Below are 19,730 nucleotides of genomic sequence, written 5' to 3'. Positions count from 1 at the left end.
TGTAGTCACCTGACCAGAAGTCTTGTTCCTCCTGCCACCGAACTTCACTAATTCCCACTATATCTAACTTTAACCTATCCATTTCCCTTTTTAAATTTTCTAACCTACCTGCCCGATTAAGGGATCTGACATTCCACGCTCCGATCCGTAGAACGCCAGTTTTCTTTCTCCTGATAACGACATCCTCTTGAGTGGTCCCCACCCGGAGATCCGAATGGGGGACTATTTTTACCTCCGGAATATTTTACCCAAGAGGACGCCATCATCATTTAATCATACAGTAAAGTTGCATGCCCTCGGGAAAAATTACGGCCGTAGCTTCCCTTTGCTTTCAGCCGTTGGCAGTACCAGCACAGCAGAGCCGTTTTGGTTATTGTTACAAGGCCAGGTCAGTCAATCATCCAGACTGTTGCCCTTTCAACTACTGAAAAGGCTGCTGCCCCTCTTCAGGAACCGTTGTGGTTGCACGTACCGTACAGCTACCTGTATCGCTGGGGCACGCAAGCCTCCCCACCAACAGCAAGATCCACGGTTAATGGGGGGGGGGGGGGGGGTGCCCGTCACTAATAGATCCAAAATATAACCCGGAAGAATTATCAACAACAAAAGAGTCAATTGAAGATCCCATGACTTTATTGCGATTGTACAGCATTGGTTGCCAATTATTAACATAAAAATGATCGCAGGCCTCAGAAGGGATTTTATGTCCTGTATGTCATGCGCTTCCATCAGAAACGATACATTCCTTTCCGAAGCTTTTTATCTATAGCTAGTGGCCCGACGCTAGTCGCATTAGCGCAAGCTAGTGAGTCGTTCAGAGGACCTGCACAGGACGAGCTGTCGCTGCCAGTGAAGCGGTAGGCAGCAGTGGCTGGTGTAACAGACGGTGCGCATGAGTACTTTTGTCAAGAGATGATAACCGCACTTGTCTGATGCCTTCAAAACGCCCCATAGATAGGAGGGTCATCGACTTGGTCTGTGTCTATATTTCTCGCTTCAGATGGCTACTTGGACAGCCTGCGCAGGCTTATGGCGACTTACGCTACGCTCTGGACTTTGCTTGTGGCTAGCCGTTTACTACGTGAACCCCACCGTCATCGACCACATGAACGTTTGCTTCTTCCACAACTCTCTGCATCATCGGCAGTGTGAATGATCATAAACTGTGTTCTAGCAACGCCAACGAGGATATACACTCCTGGAAATGGAAAAAAGAACACATTGACACCGGTGTGTCAGACACACCATACTTGCTCCGGACACTGCGAGAGGGCTGTACAAGCAATGATCACACGCACGGCACAGCGGACACACCAGGAACCGCGGTGTTGGCCGTCGAATGGCGCTAGCTGCGCAGCATTTGTGCACCGCCGCTGTCAGTGTCAGCCAGTTTGCCGTGGCATACGGAGCTCCATCGCAGTCTTTAACACTGGTAGCATGCCGCGACAGCGTGGACGTGAACCGTATGTGCAGTTGACGGACTTTGAGCGAGGGCGTATAGTGGGCATGCGGGAGGCCGGGTGGACGTACCGCCGAATTGCTCAACACGTGGGGCGTGAGGTCTTCACAGTACATCGATGTTGTCGCCAGTGGTCGGCGGAAGGTGCATGTGCCCGTCAACCTGGGACCGGACCGCAGCGACGCACGGATGCACGCCAAGACCGTAGGATCCTACACAGTGCCGTAGGGGACCGCACCGCCACTTCCCAGCAAATTAGGGACACTGTTGCTCCTGGGTTATCGGCGAGGACCATTCGCAACCGTCTCCATGAAGCTGGGCTACGGTCCCGCACACCGTTAGGCCGTCTTCCGCTCACGCCCCAACATCGTGCAGCCCGCCTCCAGTGGTGTAGCGACAGGCGTGAATGGAGGGACGAATGGAGACGTGTCGTCTTCAGCGAAGAGAGTCGTTTCTGCCTTGGTGCCAATGATGGTCGTATGCGTGTTTGGCGCCGTGCAGGTGAGCGCCACAATTAGGACTGCATACGACCGAGGCACACAGGGCCAACACCCGGCATCATGGTGTGGGGAGCGATCTCCTACACTGGCCGTACACCTCTGGTGTTCGTCGAGGGGACACTGAATAGTGCACGGTACATCCAAACCGTCATCGAACCCATCGTTGTACCATTCCTAGACCGGCAAGGGAACTTGCTGTTCCAACAGGACAATGCACGTCCGCATGTATCCCGTGCCACCCAACGTGCTCTAGAAGGTGTAAGTCAACTACCCTGGCCAGCAAGATCTCCGGATCTGTCCCCCATTGAGCATGTTTGGGACTGGATGAAGCGTCGTCTCATGTGATCTGCACGTCCAGCACGAACGCTGGTCCAACTGAGGCGCCAGGTGATAATGGCATGGCAAGCCGTTCCACAGGACTACATCCAGCATCTCTACGATCGTCTCCATGGGAGAATAGCAGTTTGTATTGCTGCGAAAGGTGGATATACACTGTACTAGTGCCGACATTGTGCATGCTCTGTTGCCTGTGTCTATGTGCCTGTGGTTCTGTCAGTGTGATCATGTGATGTATCTGACCCCAGGAATGTGTCAATAAAGTTTCCCCTTCCTGGGACAATGAATTCACGGTGTTCTTATTTCAATTTCCAGGAGTGTAAAAATACGACAGAGAAATATTTCATTAATAGAGCCGCGTATCATTCCTAAAATTATTGAGTATAATGCTGACAATTGAATAAAAAGATATTGAAATGTTTGTAGTCTTTAACTTAGGAAAGCCTTTCGGAACAAAATGGCTCTGAGCACTATGGGATTTAACATCTGAGGTCATTAGTCCCCTAGAACTTAGAACTACTTGAACATAACTAACCTAAGGACATCACACACACCCATGCCCGAGGCAAGATTCGAACCTGCAACCGTAGCAGTAACGCGGTTCCGGACCGAAGCGCCTAGAACCGCTCGACCACACCGGTCGACTTCCGGAACAGAATCTCAATCTGTTCACTTCGATGTATCGTTTTCAGTTGCTAAAGTAGACTGTCGAGACAATCTCTCTCGAGAAAGCGGTATGTGTTCATCAAGTTGACAACTGAAAAACTCCTTTCACCATACGTAACACGCCAAGTACTACCGTACTTCCTGTTAAGAGAAGCCATGGGTGAAACATAAGCCCATTTAGATGGGGACTTATTTGAAAAGTTAACTTTAGAAATATATTCGTACTCATTAGGACAATGTTTCGTACTGGAGTCAGCGCCTCCTCATAACCACACATTTCGCATTTGTATCGCACACGTACGTTTTGTGGACCCATGTTTACAGGAACGCTTCTGTTATCATATACTTTCAACTATGTCAGTTATTGCTGTTAGCATTATGATACGCCATGTATACAAATTTTGCATGCCTCTGGCACATGTCGGCATAGCGGCCCTAATGGCTATTTGTGGGCCTGGAGGTTTGGCACCTGAACGGTGGAAGTGAAGTTGTGAGCGACTGATGTCATTAACAGAAGTCGAGTAATAGAATTACGGAGCTACCATTAATAATAAGTTTAATGACCAACGTAAAATTTATAGAGTATGTAGTTCTACAGTGCTTAAAACTTAAAGTTTGGGAAAAGAGTCATACAAAAGTTTCAAAAGATCGACATTTATCCCTTCAACGAAATACATATGAAGTAGCAGCCCAGCCCTGCTTTGCAATGGGTAACATTAAATACCTATGCATGGACGACTTGTCTGGTGTAGTCGGTTGGGTTGGGTTGTTTTGGGAGAGGAGACCAAACAGCGAGGTCATCGGTCTCATCGTATTAGGGAAGGAAGTCGGCCGTGCCCTTTTCAAAGGAACCATCCCGGCATTTGCCTGAAGAGATTTAGGGGAATCATGGAAAACCTAAATCAGGATGACCAGATGCGGGATTGAAACGTCGTCCTCACGAATGGGAGTCCACTGTGCTAACCACTGCACCACCTCGCTCGGTGTCTGGTGTAGTGGTAATAAATAATTGAGGGTGTAACTAAATTCCGTTTACAGACTTTGACGACTTTTAGAGGAGCCATGACGATCAGCTTTAGAATAGGAACTCATGTGCGGAAACGTACCTTTTTCCCGCTACACGCAAAGTACCCAACACGCTTTGCTCTGTGACTCCTGTTGTTTGCCGTCTGGCTCCACTTACAAGTAAGGCTCGATGTGACGACCATCAACGTCAAAACAAATACATCCATTATAGAGTTCTTGTGGCAGAGTATTCCATTCATTATAGAGTTCTTGTGGCAATGAATTCCATTCATTATAGTGTTCCTGTGGCAGTGTGTTCCATTCATTACAGAGTTGTTGTTGCAGTGTGTTCCATTCGTCAAGGAGTGCAGTTTGTGAACCGCTGGATAGTCGGGTGGTGCATGCGGACGTTCCGCAGTACGTGTCCACGTGGTTGTACGTGCTCGAAGGGAACTGGCAGGTCAGTTCATTCGCCGAATACCCTCTCGTTGCAAGAGCTCCTCCGTCTCCGCGCCTTGATGTGGTCGCGCTTTCTCGTTGTCAGCTACAAAAATGAAGTCAGGACCGAATACGGCACTGGAAAGATGCAAATGGCGAAGGAGTACGTACGGTAGCACAATAATATCGACTGGTGGGTGTACAGCATACAAAGATTTGCGACGGTGCCAAAAGCGTATGTACCGTACCAATGGGGAGTGTGGTTCATTCTCGGATGAGAGCAGATTCCGGCTGCGTAGTGATTCTGGACGTACCCTCGTAGCACGAACCGCACTCAGACGTATCGTCGAACGCCATCGTTTTCATGATTCAGGTGTTACAGGGTGAGGAGGCATAATGCTGCCTGAGTGTACTGACCTTCAGATGCTTGGACACATTACAGTCACTGATCAACGTTATTGTGACACTATACGTCTTGCCTGTGTGAGTCTTTTCAGGGGTGTATCTGGCCCTGACTTTATTTTTATGGATGACAATGGACGACTGCATCGAACATACATACACTCCTGGAAATGGAAAAAAGAACACATTGACACCGGTGTGTCAGACCCACCATACTTGCTCCGGACACTGCGAGAGGGCTGTACAAGCAATGATCACACGCACGGCACAGCCGACACACTAGGAACCGCGGTGTTGGCCGTCTAATGGCGCTAGCTGCGCAGCATTTGTGCACCGCCGCCGTCAGTGTCAGCCAGTTTGCCGTGGCATACGGAGCTCCATCGCAGTCTTTAACACTGGTAGCATGCCGCGACAGCGTGGACGTGAACCGTATGTGCAGTTGACGGACTTTGAGCGAGGGCGTATAGTGGGCATGCGGGAGGCCGGGTGGACGTACCGCCGAATTGCTCAACACGTGGGGCGTGAGGTCTCCACAGTACATCGATGTTGTCGCCAGTGGTCGGCGGAAGGTGCACGTGCCCGTCGACCTGGGACCGGACCGCAGCGACGCACGGATGCACGCAAAGACCGTAGGATCCCACGCAGTGCCGTAGGGGACCGCACCGCCACTTACCAGCAAATTAGGGACACTGTTGCTCCTGGGGTATCGGCGAGGACCATTCGCGACCGTCTCCATGAAGCTGGGCTACGGTCCCGCACACCGTTAGGCCGTCTTCCGCTCACGCCCCAACATCGTGCAGCCCGCCTCCAGTGGTGTCGCGACAGGCGTGAATGGAGGGACGAATGGAGACGTGTCGTCTTCAGCGATGAGAGTCGCTTCTGCCTTGGTGCCAATGATGGTCGTATGCGTGTTTGGCGCCGTGCAGGTGAGCGCCACAATCAGGACTGCATACGACCGAGGCACACAGGGCCAACACCCGGCATCATGGTATGGGGAGCGATCTCCTACACTGGCCGTACACCTCTTGTGATCGTCGAGGGGACACTGAATAGTGCACGGTACATCCAAACCGTCATCGAACCCATCGTTCTACCATTCCTAGACCGGCAAGGGAACTTGCTGTTCCAACAGGACAATGCACGTCCGCATGTATCCCGTGCCACACAACGTGCTCTAGAAGGTGTAAGTCAACTACCCTGGCCAGCAAGATCTCCGGATGTGTCCCCCATTGAGCATGTTTGGGACTGGATGAAGCGTCGTCTCACACAGTCTGCACGTCCAGCACGAACGCTGGTCCAACTGAGGCGCCAGGTGGAAATGGCATGGCAAGCCGTTCCGCAGGACTACATCCAGCATCTCTACGATCGTCTCCATGAGAGAATAGCAGCCTGCATTGCTGCGAAAGGTGGATATACACTGTACTAGTGCCGACATTGTGCATGCTCTGTTGCCTGTGTCTATGTGCCTGTGGTTCTGTCAGTGTGATCATGTGATGTATCTGACCCCAGGAATGTGTCAATAAAGTTTCCCCTTCCTGGGACAATGAATTCACGGTGTTCTTATTTCAGTTTCCAGGAGTGTATATACATAGGTAAGTGATTTGCGGACAGGGTGGGCAGCAATCTGCTGTTGTTTGCTGACAATGCGCTGGTGTACGGTAAAGTGTCGAAGTTGGGTGACTATAGGAAGACACAAGACAACTTAGACAATATTTCCAGTTTTTGTCACGAATGGCAGCTAGCCCTAAATGTAGAAAAATGTGAGTTAACGCGGATGAGTAGGAAGAACAAATCCGTAATGTTCGGATATAATATTACTAGTATCCTGCATGACACACCCAAATCGTTTAAATATCTGGGTGTGACGTTTGCGACGGAACTGTCCCTGAGCTTCACTGTCACTGATCAAGCTGCAAACTAATATTTCCCTGCTTCAGTTCGGCGTCTGCTCAATGTCCTTTCACTCTGCAACGCAGATACTTACAAGGTGATGAAAAAGCAGCGTTGATGAAAACAGAACCTAGTATCTACAATTACTGAGGCCGCGTAAATCTCGTTACGATTCTTCCTGTAAATATTCGTAATAAATTTTCGGGTGGAAAACAGAGTCCTGATCTTCACTGAAAGTTAGGAAATCTGGTAAAAGTAGGTTTTATTTTCTTTGCTTAAACATGTGTCATCAGCACACATTTAGTATGCAAAACTGCTATTATAAGTTCCCAGTTTATGTCACACGTAAATCAGCCAGAATTCTCCAAAATCCATTCCGAGAATAATCACGCGAATATACAGTCACTTTCTACATATAACGTTGATTTCTTACATAAGTCATTCAGTGGGTTTCTTTCACAAAGATTGTTCGCCAAATACATTCTGTAGTAGCACACAGAACATAACCACCCGGAATTTTCCAAGTCCAACAAGTCACACGGGTATATCTCCCGAACAAAATATCCCACGACTCTCAAACTTTTACAAATGTTCGTAGCAACAAAGGCTACCATTACAAACCCATCTGAACGCGAAAGACCAACCATTTCTTCATCTTACACATTTTACGGACGGACACTTTTAATATCACCTTCGCGTCTGAAAAGCTAGTCCACAACTCTCTCAATGCCGTTTCTGACAGCGCATATACTACTTCATAGAGCGCGGGAAAGACTTCGCTATGATTGTTTGATCAAATGAACAGCCAATCAGATCAATCATTCAAGATCATATTCGTGCCTAAACTGTTCTGAGCCAACCACTACATCAGATTCACTGGCGTCGCTTCGACAAGCAAATTATTACTATAATGTTTATTAATTGAAACGAAATGAAAATTAATCTTGAGATAACTTAAGGAAAACATTACAAATAACTATTCTGGCTGCCTTCTTACAAAAAGTACGCTTGGACATACGTCATCAGCAATGTGGGTACGAACATCTTTGACACGCTATGATTGCGTAATGCATTACATAAAATTAATCCTGAAATTTAACATACGTGCCACATACACACCCCCAACTCACTCTCATTTACTCCCACAACAACATAAGACACAAATAATAATTCTGTCTCAATTTAATATTGCGAAAATGAAAATTAAAGTTTAAATGTGAAAACCTCAATTAATTAATTTTGCACACTGAGAGTTCTGTTTATATTTTCAAATATTACCAAAAGATAACTGTTATAGTTTCAAACTCAATTTAATTCCCTAAGTGTCGGTTTTTGGTATTTTAGGTAATTTTGAAAATACCTCAGCCAGAAAGCTGAGATTTTGCAACCAGCTTCTTTTTAATAACAAAAGGCTACATATTACGTTTTATCAAATTGAATACTATTTAGATTGTTAGAGGCTTGAATACTCTGTCGCTGGAACTGACAGAAGTAGCACTTCCCACGGCAGCGCTAGGGACAAGTGCGAGTGAATCACACCGAGATACAAGCGGCTGTCACAGCCACCTGCTCCAAAGCTACGAGCCTGTACTGCATTAAAACACTACTGCGGACAGACTCGCGACGCTACACGTTGCAAAGCGATATCAGGTGGAACGAGCATGTGAGAACTGTGTTAGGAAAGACGAATGGTCGCCTTCGGTTTATTGGTAGAATTTTAGAAAAGAGTGGTTCACCTATAAAGGAGACCGCATATAGGAAGCTGGGGAGATCTGCTCTTGAGTACTGCTCGATTTTTTGGGATCCGTAACTGATCGGAATGAAGGAAGACATCGAAACAGTTCAGAGATGGGCTGCTGGATTTGATACCGGTAGGTTCAAACAACGCGTAAGTATTAACGCAGATACTTCGTGAGCTCACATGGGAATTCCTGCAGAGAAGACGATGTTCTCTTCGAGAAACACTATTGAGAAAATAGCTGACAGCCGAACGGTTCTACTGCCGCCAACATACGTTGCGTATAAGGACCACGAAGATAAGATACGAGAAATTAGGGCTCATACAGACGCATATAGTCAGTCGTTTCGCCCGCATCTCGTGGTCGTGCGGTAGCGTTCTCGATTCTCCCGCCCGGGTTCCCGGGTTCGATTCCCGGCGGGGTCAGGGATTTTCTCTGCCTCGTGATGGCTGTGTATTGTGTGATGTCCTTAGGTTAGTTAGGTCTAAGTAGTTCTACGTTGTAGGGGACTGATGACCATAGATGTTAAGTCCCATAGTGCTCAGACCCATTTGAATCATTTTTGAGACAGTCGTTTTCCTCTCGTTCTATTTGCGAGCGGAACAGGAAATAAAATGACTAGCAGCAGTACAGGCTACCCTCCGCCTCACGCCGTACGGTGGCTTGCCACTATCTACGTACATGTAGATGTAGATCTGGAAGGGTGCAGATCGTGGATTCGTAGAACGAGAGGATATTAGGCGAATGGACTGGCCTGTCCGTTGCCCCGACTAACACCCCATCGAGTGAGCGTGAAGTGCTCTGGCGAGACGTACTGCAGCGCTCCCTCAGGCACCGGCGACCGTCCAGCGACTGAACTGCTGGAGGGGTGGGACGCCCCCATGAGAAGTCCTTACCAGAGACGTGCCCAACACGGCAGCACATTCCAGAGCATCCACTGTAGTCTGTGGTGACCTCAGAGCCTATGAAGAACCGTGGCCCGCCTTTTGCAATATCGAGCGGACCACCACGAACAACGGTGACTTCAGTGTAATTACTGTCTGTGAATAAAACTGTCATTTCTGTTCGTCTCATTGCAAATTTCCTTCAGTTAGTGTCTGCACCAGGCGCGGCTCGTAATTAAAGGCTCTGAGACGGAGCCGCCCCAAAATATATGTTAAAGTAAATTTCGCAGGAACGTATTACATAATTTAAATTATCAGGACGAATTTCGTATATTTCCCATTCCGATTAAAATAACGATGGTCAACAGTTTTGGAACTGTTTTTATCGATACATGTTTTCCGAACGGTTAGTAGTGTTTAGGCTGTGACTTGGAAAGTCCCTAAGCTGCATGTAGTAGCGGTTTGGGGGCGTGGCTTGTACATAGTACTGCTCTTTATGGGCTACCCGAAGGCGCAGAGCTTGCACCATAAGAGTGTCATACCAACCACCACACGTTTTTCACGTTCCACTATCTATGTAATAAAGGAATGTAGAGTGGCCGAAACTTCGCTATCCAATCTCTGTCTCTGCACATCTCTACTATGCTTCGATGCGTCATTAACAGACTTTTAGTATTATTGTTTTGATAATGTTTTAGATACTTGTTTTGTTACCTGCCATTGGCTATTTTATCCACATTTAGCATAAGTTTGCAAATATCCCGCCAGAGTGGACTAGACTACAGTAACAATACAGCACTGCCATCTAGCGAGAGTTTCATAAGTGATTAGAGGACAAAGCGCGCGAAATTTGTCCCGTTACTTTACTTTCCTTGTTGCTGATGCTGACTGCTTTTGTTGATACCGTGTGATTTTAGCAAGTTTCTTTTTCGTAGTGTATTTTGCAAGATTTTAGTGAGTTTTACTTGCTTGTGAATATCTGCGACATACCGCGAGTGTGAAACCAGCGTAATATGAATTCAGTGTGTAATTTAATAGGTAAAAACTTGGAACACGGCCAAAGGATGAAAGTGAAAGAGTTTTGTGCACCCAGACCCGATCTAACGATCAATAAAGAACAGAAACAGTGCAAATCTATGCAACGATACAAACGCAGTTTTAATAGAGCAATGTACGGTGCAGCTGAGAGGTTGGTTGGTTGTGAAGTGAAAAATGCATTTTTCTGTTTCACCTGTCCCCCCATGAACCATGGACCTTGCCGTTGGTGGGGAGGCTTGCGTGCCTCAGCGATACAGATGGCCGTACTGTAGGTGCAACCACAACGGAGGGGTATCTGTTGAGAGGCCAGACAAACGTGTGGTTCCTGAAAAGGGGCAGCAGCCTTTTCAGTAGTTGCAGGGGCAACAGTCTGGATGATTGACTGATCTGGCCTTGCAACATTAACCAAAACGGCCTTGCTGTGCTGGTACTGCGAACGGCTGAAAGCAAGGGGAAACTACAGCCGTAATTTTTCCCGAGGACATGCAGCTTTACGGTATGATTAAATGATGATGGCATCCTCTTGGGTAAAATATTCCGGAGGTAAAATAGTCCCCCATTCGGATCTCCGGGCGGGGACTACTCAGGAGGATGTCGTTATCAGGAGAAAGAAAACTGGCGTTCTACGGATCGGAGCGTGGAATGTCAGATCCCTTAATCGGGCAGGTAGGTTAGAAAATTTAAAAAGGGAAATGGATAGGTTAAAGTTAGATATAGTGGGAATTAGTGAAGTTCGGTGGCAGGAGGAACAAGACTTCTGGTCAGGTGACTACAGGGTTATAAACACAAAATCAAATAGGGGTAATGCAGGAGTAGGTTTAATAATGAATAGGAAAATAGGAATGCGGGTAAGCTACTACAAACAGCATAGTGAACGCATTATTGAGGCCAAGATAGATACGAAGCCCACACCTACTACAGTAGTACAAGTTTATATGCCAACTAGCTCTGCAGATGATGAAGAAATTGAAGAAATGTACGATGAAATAAAAGAAATTATTCAGGTAGTGAAGGGAGACGAAAATTTAATAGTAATGGGTGACTGGAATTCGAGTGTAGGAAAAGGGAGAGAAGGAAACATAGTAGGTGAATATGGATTGGGGCTAAGAAATGAAAGAGGAAGCCGCCTAGTAGGATTTTGCACAGAGCACAACTTAATCATAGCTAACACTTGGTTTAAGAATCATGAAAGAAGGTTGTATACGTGGAAGAACCCTGGAGATACTAAAAGGTATCAGATAGATTATATAATGGTAAGACAGAGATTTAGGAACCAGGTTTTAAGTTGTAAGACATTTCCAGGGGCAGATGTGGACTCTGACCACAATCTATTGGTTATGACCTGTAGATTAAAACTGAAGAAACTGCAAAAATGTGGGAAATTAAGGAGATGGGACCTGGATAAACTGAAAGAACCAGAGGTTGTACAGAGTTTCAGGGAGTGCATAAGGGAACAATTGACAGGAATAGGGGAAAGAAATACAGTAGAAGAAGAATGGGTAGCTCTGAGGGATGTAGTAGTGAAGGCAGCAGAGGATAAAGTAGGTACAAAGACGTGGGCTGCTAGAAATCCTTGGGTAACAGAAGAAATATTGAATTTAATTGATGAAAGGAGAAAATATAAAAATGCAGTAAATGAAGCAGGCAAAAAGGAATACAAACGTCTCAAAAATGAGATCGACAGGAAGTGCAAAATGGCTAAACAGGGATGGCTAGAGGACAAATGTAAGGATGTAGAAGCTTATCTCACTAGGGGTAAGATAGATACTGCCTACAGGAAAATTAAAGAGACCTTTGGAGAGAAGAGAACCAAGTGTATGAATATCAAGAGCTCAGATGGCAGCCCAGTTCTAAGCAAAGAAGGGAAGGCAGAAAGGTGGAAGGAGTATATAGAAGGTTTATACAAGGGCGATGTACTTGAGGACAACATTATGGAAATGGAAGAGGATGTAGATGAAGACGAAATGGGAGATACGATACTGCGTGAAGAGTTTGACAGAGCACTGAAAGACCTGAGTCGAAACAAGGCCCCCGGAGTAGACAACATTCCATTAGAACTACTGACGGCCTTGGGACAACCAGTCCTGAGAAAACTCTACCAGCTGGTGAGCAAGATGTATGAGACAGGCGAAATACCCTCAGACTTCAAGAAGAATATAATAATTCCAATCCCAAAGAAAGCAGGTGCTGACAGATGTGAAAATTACCGAACTATCAGTTTAATAAGCCACGGCTGCAAAATACTAACGCGAATTCTTTATAGACGAATGGAAAAACTGGTAGATGCAGACCTCGGGGAGGATCAGTTTGGATTCCGTCGAAATGTTGGAACACGTGAGGCAATACTGACCTTACGACTTATCTTAGAAGAAAGATTAAGAAAAGGCAAACCTACGTTTCTAGCATTTGTAGACTTAGAGAAAGCTTTTGACAATGTTGACTGGAATAGTCTTTTTCAAATTCTAAAGGTGGCAGGGGTAAAATACAGGGAGCGAAAGGCTATTTATAATTTGTACAGAAACCAGATGGCAGTCATAAGAGTCGAGGGGCATGAAAGGGAAGCAGTGGTTGGGAAAGGAGTGAGACAGGGTTGTAGCCTCTCCCCGATGTTATTCAATCTGTATATTGAGCAAGCAGTAAAGGAAACAAAAGAAAAATTTGGAGTAGGTATTAAAATTCATGGAGACGAAGTAAAAACTTTGAGGTTCGCCGATGACATTGTAATTCTGTCAGAGACGGCAAAGGACTTGGAAGAGCAGTTGAACGGAATGGACAGTGTCTTGAAAGGAGGATATAAGATGAACATTAACAAAAGCAAAACGAGGATAATGGAATGTAGTCAAATTAAATCGGGTGATGCTGAGGGAATTAGATTAGGAAATGAGACACTTAAAGTAGTAAAGGAGTTTTGCTATTTAGGAAGTAAAATAAATGATGATGGTCGAAGTAGAGAGGATATAAAATGTAGACTGGCAATGGCAAGGAAAGCGTTTCTGAAGAAGAGAAATTTGTTAACATCGAATATAGATTTATGTATCAGGAAGTCGTTTCTGAAAGTATTTGTTTGGAGTGTAGCCATGTATGGAAGTGAAACATGGACGATAACTAGTTTGGACAAGAAGAGAATAGAAGCTTTCGAAATGTGGTGCTACAGAAGAATACTGAAGATAAGGTGGATAGATCACGTAACTAATGAGGAGGTATTGAATAGGATTGGGGAGAAGAGAAGTTTGTGGCACAACTTGACTAGAAGAAGGGATCGGTTGGTAGGACATGTTTTGAGGCATCAAGGGATCACAAATTTAGCATTGGAGGGCAGCGTGGAGGGTAAAAATCGTAGAGGGAGACCTAGAGATGAGTACACTAAGCAGATTCAGAAGGATGTAGGTTGCAGTAGGTACTGGGAGATGAAGCAGCTTGCACAGGATAGAGTAGCATGGAGAGCTGCATCAAACCAGTCTCAGGACTGAAGACAACAACAACTCTGTCTTCTTAAAATTTTACTGATAGTGCCTGGACTGAAATTGGTATCAATGACTTAAAGGATTTTCACGCAAAGGTGAAAAACATAATTCCAGCGAAAAACATTTAAATGGTTTCATTGAGTTTTCAGTGCTACGGAAAGTCGACATTATGTGCCAATTAGACAGTGATAACCGCCGTAATATAAAGTTATATAATGAAAAGTATCAAAAAATCGGTATATTCTGGGTAAACTGATAGACTGTATTAAATTTCACGGCAAATGCTAGCCTGCCTTAAGGGGCCACGACGAAACAGAAGATTCCAGAAACCCAGGAAATTTTCGAGGATTAGTCGGTCTTATAGCAGAACTTGACTGCATCTTGAAGCAGCACATTGAGAAATCAGAGAACCGTGTTTTCTTAGGCCTATCGAAGACAATTCAAGATGAACTCCTCGAATCAATTTATGAGCTATGTCTCAATCTCATCAGGAGTGAACTGTCGAAGGCAAACTTTCTCGCAATAGAAGTTGATGAAACTACTGACTGTGCAAATTTGTCACAATTGGTCCTAATAATTCGCTATGAGCTACTGGAACAAATAAATCAAAGATTTATTTCCTTTGTACGCCCAAAAAGTCACAGTGCAGACTATGTAACTGCAGCTGTTCTCTGCGAGCTAGAAAAAATGAATGTTCATGAAACATCTGAAAAACTGATAGCTCAGTGTTACGACGGTGCTCCTATTATGAGTGGCCATAAAAGTGGAGTTCAAACTAGAATTAGAGAAACGTACAGGAATGCTCGCTTTATTCACTGTTACGCCCATCAGTTAAATTTAATTGTTGAACGTTGTGTGACGGGCAACTTCTTTAGCAACTTGGAAGGAATTTCCACCTTTTCTTCCCGCTCTTCCAGCCGTACAGCCATTCTTGACGAAGTAGTGAAGAAGCGTATTCCTGCCTGTCCTCAGTCCATCAGATGGAGTTTTAAATCACGGAGCGTAACCACTGTGTACAAATACCCAAAGGAAATTGTTGAGTGCCTAGAAAGAAGTGATTACAAGACAATAAACAAGGCCACGGGACTGAAGGGTTTCCTGCAAGACGAATATTTGCTCTTCTGGTTAAATTTTTTAAACACAGTCATGCCTCATTGTGACATTCTCTTTAACCAACTGCAGCAGAGGAATATCGATGCAGTGAAAACTGTTGAATATGTATCGCACTTTGCAGAGTCTGTCCAGCAAATTAGGGCCTTATTTGAAACTGACCATCACTGGGAACAGGTAGAACCAACTGCAAAACCGGGACGTTTCACAGAATCAAGAATAGTGTGTGCACGAAACGTTTGCTACCTCATCAAAACTCAGTTCAGAGAACGATTCAGTTTCAATGATCACTTATCGATTGCACAGCTGTTTGATCCATCGTTGTTTCCAAAACATCAAACTATTTTTCCGGAAAAAGAGCTTAAAATAGCTGTTAATTTATTCAATTTACAGTCTTCAGATCTACGTCATGAGTTGAACGTGTTGTACAGGCGAAAAGATTTTATGAAGGCGTCAGGTGGTTTGACCTTGCTGAACTTTCTTTAGTATAACAATATGTCTAAAGCTTTCCCTGAAAGTGTAAAACTTCTGCAAATAATAGTAACCTTCCCTATGACGACCGGAGAGGCAGAACGCTGCTACTCTACGTTAAAGCGAGTGAAAACATTCGTGCGCAACACTATGAATGAGGACAGACTTTGCGCGCTTGCAATGTGTTCCCTAGAAGAAGAATTACTGAATCGGCCAAACTTTAGTGAAATGGTCATAGACCATTTTGCTGCGCAGAAGGGGAAACGAGCTGACTTCGTCTATAAACAAATGAACTGAGGTAAGCAAAAGTGCATTCATAATTGATAAGAGGTAATTTCTTTATATTAAGTCCTACTTAGCCTATTAAGTGAAGTGAGTAAAAAAGGGTAGCGTCATGTTTAGCCAGTCATAAACGCGATGACATTTTCCGAAACGAATCATTTTTGGTACTGGTACAGTGTGTTGCGCTACAGCGTCAGATTTTGTGTACTTTTAGCACAACAAACCGCACTAAAAATGACGTATTTTGGAGACATCTTTCCATTTCACACAAATGCATATTTTCATAATACATAATAAATACGAACTGTACGCTTCTCAAACATGTTAATTAATATGGCAGTTGCACGGATTGCTCATGCCACCCAATCACAGCACAAGACCTGTGACGTCACCGAAACATCACAGGATCGTCATGCGAAATCGTAAATTCGAGCTTTGGAGGTAAACCACAATAAACGCCTTAAGTTTAGAACTGAAAAAACCAAAAATATTAAGCAGCCGCAAAGTTAACATTCATCGCATTAAAGATCTCTCCGAAACGCGTCTTTTCATATGATTTGCTGCAAAGTGTAATGATGACGTATAAAATCACTAACCAAAGATTTTGAAGTTAGCTTCTAATGATATTTAATACCTGATTATAGAAGATACAGTACGTAAAATTATGGGTAGAGAGTGATCTGCCCACTCCCCTCCGTCTGAATTCTTAGTTGTTTATGTCAGACCAATCTGTAGCGTAACCCGAGGTTTATGTTGGCTCTGATCGATAAATGTCGCAGCCTTCCCCAGTATAGAAACCACGAGCCGCGCCTGGTCTGCACTGTACTATAGCAGGTCTTGTGTGGTCCAAGCTTCATCGAGCTATGTTACGTGGAAACGACCATCATGCGGAAGTTACTTTCGTTTTTAAGTTTCGGGCGCCAGTGTAGAAATAAGTTCTTCTCTTTGTTTCAAATATGGTGCTTTATATTCTGTTTCAGAAACCTGTAACCGATTGGCAATGAACATCAGGCAGGGAACTGAAAATCTCCGAATCTTAAAAAACGAAGTACAAGAATGCCTCATGATAACTCCTTTTACAACGTTTAAAAATACCTGGGCAAAAGAATCTAAATTCCACGTAACTCTAATATTTCTACTAAATATATTGACTTATATAATATAGAGACAGCAGTTGTTTAAACTTACATAAATTCTATGTTCGAAGTATTAGATTAAAAACAGCAGCGGTATATATACACTACTGGCCATTAAAATTGCTATACCAAGAAGAAATGCAGATGATAAACGGGTATTCATTGGACAAATATTTTATACTAGAACTGACATGTGATTTCATTATCAACCAATTTGGGGGCATAGATCCTGAGGAATCAGTACCCAGAACAACCACCTCTGGCTGTAATAACGGCCTTGATATGCCTGGGCATTGACTCAAACAGAGCTAGGATGGCGTATACAGGTACATCTGCCCATGCAGCTTCAACACTATACCACAGTTCATCAAGAGTAGTGACTGGCGTATTGTGACGACCCAGTTGCTCGCCCACCGTTGACCAGACGTTCTCAGTTGGTGAGAGATATGGAAAATGTGCTGACCAGGGTAGCAGTCGAACATTTTCTGTATCCAGAAAGCCCCGTACAGGAGCTGCATCATGCAGTCGTGCATTATCCTGCTGAAATGTAGGGTTTCGCAGGGATCGAATGAAGGGTAAAGCCACGGGTCTTAACACATCTGAAATGTAACGTCCACTGTTCAAAGTACCGTCAATGCCAACAAGAGGTGACCGAGACGTGTAACCAATGGCATTCCATACCATCACACCGGGTCATACGCCAGTATGGCGATGACGAATACACGCTTCCACTGTGCGTTCATCGCGATGTCGCCAAACACGGATGCGTCCATCACGATGCTGTAAACAGAACCTGAATTCATCCGAAAAAATGACGTTTTGCCATTCGTGCGCCCACGTTCGTCGTTGAGTGCGCTATCACAGGCGCTCCTGTCTGTGATGCAGCGTCAAAGGTAACCGTAGCCATGTTCTCCGAGCTGATAGTCCATGCTGCTGGAAACGTCGTCGTACTGTTCGTGCAGATGGTTGTTGTTTTGCAAACGTCCCCATCTGTTGACTCAGGGATCGAGACGTGGCTGCACGATCCGTTACAGCCATGCGGATACGATGCCTGTCATCTCGACTGCTAGTGATACGAGACCGTTGGTATCCAGCATGGCGTTCCATATTACCCTCCTGAACCCACCGATTCCATATTTTGCTAACAGTCATTGGATCTCGACCAACGCGAGCAGCAACGTCGTGATACGATAAACCGCAGTCGAGATAGGCTACAATCCGACCTTTATCAAAGTCGGAAACGTGATGGTACGCATTTATTCTCCTTACACGAGGCATCACAACAACGTTTCACCAGACAACGCCGGTCAACTGCTGTTTGCTGATTGTGTAAGAGAAATCGGTTGGAAATATTCCTCATGTCAGCACGTTGTACGTGTCGCCACCGGCGCCAAACTTGTGTGAATGCTCTGGAAAGCTAATCATTTGCATATCGCAGCATCTTCTTCCTGTCGGTTAAATTTCGCGTCTGTAGCACGTCATCTTCGTGTTGTAGCAATTTTATTGGCCAGTAGTGTTCAAATGGTTCAAATGGCTCTGAGCACTATAGGACTCAACTGCTGTGGTCATCAGTCCCCTAGAACTTAGAACTACTTAAACATAACTAACCTAAGGACATCATGCATCCATGGCGGAGGCAGGATTCGAACCTGCGACCGTAGCAGTCGCGCGGTTCCGGACTGCGCCTAGAACCGCGAGACCACCACGGCCGGCTGGCCAGTAGTGTATAAAAGTTGAATGGAACAACGGGGGCCATAATATGACGTTGGTCTTTTGTTTCTAGGTTGTGGTCGCTTCAGAGATATGAAGCTCAACTTTGTTTTTTTTCAAATGGGATGCTACAGTTTGGTACTTATTTTCTGATAGCGGTTATCGAGACAATACAATGATGTGTAACAGTAAGGTCTTTGAAGATCAACGAAGATCAAAAAGGTGGCACGGACGTCCATTTACAGAAGGTGTTCGAAGTGATGACCATTGGTATCAATACAGTGCTGCTTATCATGGATTCTGTCGTATTCCTTATCACATCGGCACTTATCGAAGCAGATTCCCTGACAATTCCCTCTCGCATAACTTCACTTGTAGTGGGAACGTCTTTATAAACAATCTGTTTTACGAATCCCCACAAGAAAAAATTCAGGGGCGTAAAGCCTGGCGAACGAGCCGCCCACGACACATCTCCTCTGCGTCCAATCCAACGATTTGGGAGTTGTCTCCGCAACTCATTTTTAGCCATCAGCGAAATATGGGCCGGACACCCATCGTGTTGATGCCACATTCTGTTCCTTCTTCCTAAAGGTATTGCTTCCAATAACTGACCTAACGTTTCTTGCAGGAAAGTAGTGTACTTCCTACCATTAAGATTTCCTTCGACGAAATAGCGTCCTCCAGAATCCCACACCATACATTCACCGACAACGGTTTTTGGCGTGCAACTTGTCGCAGCCAACATGGATTTTCAGTTGCCCAATAATGCATTTCGTGAATGTAACCTCGTCAGTAAATAAAATCAAATTAATAAATGTGTCATCCCGCTGAATCTGAAGTTGAGCCCATCGGCAACATTCAGTGCGACGCATACGATCCGTACCAGTTACTTCTTGGCAGAAACTGATATGGCAAGGATGATATTTATGGCGATGCAGAACACGAACAGCACTCTCTGTCTCATGTCAGATTCCCTTGTGATTTACCACAATGGTAAGAGTACCAACATCCGTTTCTTAGTTAGTAACTTTCCTTTGCCGGATATGTCTCCGATCCATTAAAGATCCAGTTGTTCTCAATTTATCATACACATATTTAAATGTACGACGTGTAGGGTGAGTACGTTGATGATATCTTTCAGCGATAAGTTTCAAACTCTCACTGAATTTTGTTGGCATTCTCCGTAAATGAGAAGCATAT

The 19,730-nt window shown here is 45.0% G+C and overlaps 1 protein-coding gene across 1 annotated transcript in view; it reads right to left on the bottom strand.

Moving 5' to 3' along the window:
- LOC126281558 (myrosinase 1-like) overlaps window positions 1-19,730 on the bottom strand; it is a 99,607-nt gene that overhangs the window by 59,478 nt on the left and 20,399 nt on the right. The gene's annotated exons all lie outside the window — the stretch shown is intronic.

This window comes from Schistocerca gregaria, chromosome 7 (assembly GCF_023897955.1).
Source record: "Schistocerca gregaria isolate iqSchGreg1 chromosome 7, iqSchGreg1.2, whole genome shotgun sequence".
Classification (NCBI taxonomy): Eukaryota; Metazoa; Arthropoda; class Insecta; order Orthoptera; family Acrididae; genus Schistocerca; species Schistocerca gregaria.
Note: the sequence above shows the minus strand (reverse complement) of the source record. Positions and strands in the feature narration are given on the sequence as shown.